Source organism: Myotis lucifugus, unplaced genomic scaffold, assembly GCF_000147115.1.
Source record: "Myotis lucifugus unplaced genomic scaffold, Myoluc2.0 scaffold_44, whole genome shotgun sequence".
NCBI lineage: Eukaryota > Metazoa > Chordata > Mammalia > Chiroptera > Vespertilionidae > Myotis > Myotis lucifugus.
Genome location: NW_005871092.1, coordinates 7,629,454 through 7,633,585, shown reverse-complemented (window position 1 = coordinate 7,633,585; position 4,132 = coordinate 7,629,454). Strand labels below are relative to the sequence as shown.

Below are 4,132 nucleotides of genomic sequence, written 5' to 3'. Positions count from 1 at the left end.
GGGAAGCCCCGTCACGCACCCCCAACAGCGTCCGGGGAGCAGGCGCTTCCCTGTCCCGGGCAGCTGTGTTCCCCATCCCTGAGCAGCTGGAAAGTGTCACCGCTTATTCCCTACAAAGCCCACTTCAGACCGACCAGCGTGGGGGCGGGGGTGGGGTGGGAGGGAGTGAACCACAGCAGATTGCGTCGCGATTCTGTGCCCTGTGGCTTCCTCCCTGTCGTTCAGATGCTCGCTACGATCTGCAGGGGAAGTAACTGGCTTTCAAATATACTAGGTAACTATGGAAATAAATTAAGCCACTGTCACCGGCTTGATAAAAAGCAGACCAGGGAGACAATGACAAGCTGAGGAGGGAGGCCCCGGCGCTGCCCGGGGTTAACCCTTTCCCTCGCCACCCCGTTCGTTTTGGGGAATAACTTTCAGCTCCAAAGAGGAAACTACGATGCAATCCTTATGCCAAGCAAGCGAGGACCCCGCGGCCACGTTCTGAGTCTGATGTGTGGACAGAGACACGTAAAGGTGTTTTCCCATCGTGCACCTGCCCGGAGCACTGCTCTTATGTGTGTGTGCATGTCTGAAATCCACTTGTCGGGCTGAATGCTAACAGGTGTTGCTAAGTATTAGTCCTTTCCCCGCCTTTTACACACAAGGCGATCCTGAAATAAACAACTTGGAATTACAAAATAAGTCACACGCGCCTCAAAGACGGGACTCGAGGTGCCTGCAGGCTTCAGACAGCGTTACTGGATGTGATCGCTACACTTGCCACGTTCAAGGTCCTCTGCTCCAGGACTGGTCACGTTTCAGTACAAACATGGCAACAGAAGGGTAAGTCCTAGAGAAACTGCTCCCAGGGAACCCACAGGGCACACAATGCTTCCAGGCACTGTCCTGTTTTATTTGCAGGGTTTGGCGTGCGATCTGATCTGATATCTAAAAGGACAGGCAGGCAGCCTGCCTCCTGCATCATCCACCCACAAAAGCCACTCACGCGGCAGCATGACGGGCATGGAGACGAGGTCCTGGATGTCATGGGGGGTCGGCTGTGACATGTGTGCTGCCTCATTTCACAGAGGGTCCTGCTTATACCAAGAGGCTTTGGGAAGGAGGGGCTCCACGCTGCCTGTCTCTGGGTAGCTCCCCATGTCTTTGGGGGTTCGGGCAGCCTCTTTTTCCCCCGTCAGAAGCACTGCAGAGGTGCTAGGAAGCCAGGCCAGCTCACATCAGTGGCTGGAAATAGAGTTTTTTGGGTATTTTTTAGGGCCAAGGAGGTGAGGGAAGGTAGGTCCGTGTCTAGAAACCCAGGCTGATTTCCCCCCCGGACTCCCTGCCCTTGGGTTACAAAGAACCACCAACAACTCACTGTTTGGGCCTTTACTAGTCCAGCCTGGTACCACCAGAGAGAGCCTAAGTCAGTGATGGCAAACCTATGACACGCGTGTCAGAGGTGACACGCGAACTCATTTTTTTGGTTGATTTTTCTTTGTTAGATGGCATTTAAATATATAAAATAAATATCAAAAACATAAATCTTTGTTTTACTATGGTTGCAAAGATCAAAAAATTTCTATATGTGACACGGCACCAGAGTTAAGTTAGGGTTTTGCAAAATGCTGACACGCCGAGCTCAAAAGGTTCGCCATCACTGGCCTAAGTGGACGCAAGAGAGAGTTAGTTTGACCTGCATTGCTGACTTTTCGCAGCTGACCTTGCACACTGTGTAACAGTAAGCAAGTGGAAAGAAGGAGGGGAGGGAGACACCCACACAGCGAGGCTGGGCCCTGGTCCCGTCCGGGGCAAACACTTCCTCCCCCCAGCAGCCAGCTCTGTGCGTGTAAAGTCCCAGCACTGGCCCAAAGCCTCGGCTAAACTCCCTCCCAGCTCTGACGCTCTGTGTTTCTAACACCCCTTCAATCAGAAACATGGTCGCCGACGGTGAAACGCTGTTTTAAGCACACTTGTTTACAATACTGGAAACGAATCACACATCTTGTTGGTAATTGAGGATGTGATTGGCACCAATTACACCAAAGACGATGTGCAATGGCTCACAGGAGAAGCTTCTGTAAAGGAAAATAGGACGTTTATCGCTTCTCAGGGCAGAACCATGGCGTGCCCAGAAATGCTGCACGTCCCCAGACTCGGGTCTGCGGAGCTTGGGAAATATTGGCGGGGGGGGGGGGGGGGGGGGGGGGGGAACAACAAAAAAGGTCTTTTTTTTTTGGAGGGTCAGACTTCCCTCAATTATTCTGCCGGCATCGATGTTCAAGGGCACTTGTATTTCCCACATTACAAGGATGTGCTGAAAGATGGTTATTTTGACATTTGCTTGGTAGCTGGGGGAACCAGTTAGGGTTTAAAATTTTGCTCTAGATAAATTCCAAAGTGGATTATTCACCCTAAGAATAGACTACATTTCACAGGTCACAAAACGAAAATAGGTTTCTCTTGAAGAACTTTTTTTTTTTTTCCCCCAGCCTTGGGGGCTGCAAGTCAAAGCCCTTGGAGTAGTGACGATGGAGGCAAGGCCTCCCTGGTGGTAAACAGGCCTCTTCCTCATGGAATAAACAAAGGATTCAAAACAAGAAGGGGCTTTTCCAACACTCTTCACTTGCCACTTGCATCTGGAAACCTGGATTGCTCGCATCCCTTCAGCCCGGGGTTGAAGTAAGACCCTGTATGTGACAATCGCACCCACAGTAATAACAGGGCGTCATCATAATAATGTCCTCAATTTTCCCACAGAGCATTTCAGCTCTTTGCCTTCTCAGAATACAAAACCCTGAGCCCTTTTCTGTAATTATACCAGATGCATTTTTTTTAAATCCTCACCCGAGGATATGTTTCTATTGATTCTAGAGAGAGGAAGGGAAACATTAACCGACTGTCTACTGCATGTGCCCCAACCGGGAATTAAACCTGCAACTAAGTGCATGTACCCTGACCAGGAATTGAACCCCCAATCCTCTGGTGTCCGGGATGACGCTCCAACCAACTGAGCCACCCGGCCAGAGCCACCAGATGCAATGTAAGAAGGGCTCTTAGTCTTGGAAACAGAAAGAAAACCCCCGCACTAATGAGGCCTGCCCGGTGTCCTCCTAATGAGCAGGAGGAGCCCTCTCGTCGCCCAGCCAGTGGTGCGTCTTGGTGGACCCTCAGGCAGGCCAACATCGCGGAGTTAATTGGCTTGGCGTATTTTACGTGGCGGCTCCATACCGTTGCCTCACACGGACTGGCTGGGCGGGCCTGGCTTAGGATTGTTCCAATCGACCCAACGGCACTCCTCAGTCCAGAAAACCAAATGGCCAACGTTTACAATGTGCTTCCGTCCAACTCGCCATGGGCACAGTGGCTGCACCCTCTGTGTCCGAGGGCAGCTGGTGCTGGGGGAGGCAGATCTCCGAACCCGCTCTCCTCTCTCAGGGACCCCAGCCCCAGAGCTGGCCCCAGCCCCCTGTTACGCGGAGCCCCACCCTGAGAAGGGCCCCAGGCCTCATTTCGTGCCTGCTGCTGCTCTCTTGAAACGCTTAATAATATTTCAACAAGGGCCCTGCTGGGCTGCCCCTGTCCCTAGGCCAAAGCCCGGGCAGGTGTCAGCACCCCCGTTCCCAGCCTACACTGGGTGCTGGGTGCACCTGCTCAAAGCCGGCGTCCTTGCTGACTCTTCAACTTGGCTTTGGAGCCTCTGATGGCTTCCAATAAAAACCCCACTCCTTTCTCCACCTAGCACTTGGGGCCTTCTATAGACTGGCCCACCCCAACCCCCTGCTCTGCCCTCCCTAGTTCACAACGCCCTGCCTCCCCCATCTCTAGTCTTGGGCTCTGTTCATGCTTCTAGACCTGCCTCACATACAGGACTCTGGGCACTTCCTCCTCGGCCAGGTCTTGCATTTCTGCCTTCGGGGCTGCACTGTTTACAGGGCAGCCTGCCACCACCACGGACACTGAATCAGCTCCCCCTCCTTGCAGCGGATGCCACTCCCCTCGACGGCAGCCCTGAGCCTCCAGGGGCCAGGCAGAGCTGGATCCCCTTCTGAACAGGGACTTGCTGGGCGGTCACCAACATGGAAATGTGAACAAGGATTCAAATGATGGGGACCAGCAGTCCAGACATCTAAGGTCAGTGGTCTCA

At 53.0% G+C, this 4,132-nt stretch overlaps 1 protein-coding gene across 2 annotated transcripts in view; it reads right to left on the bottom strand.

Annotated features, from left to right (window-relative positions):
* SLC18A2 (solute carrier family 18 member A2) overlaps positions 1–4,132 on the bottom strand; it is a 24,435-nt gene that overhangs the window by 17,609 nt on the left and 2,694 nt on the right. The window lies entirely within an intron of this gene.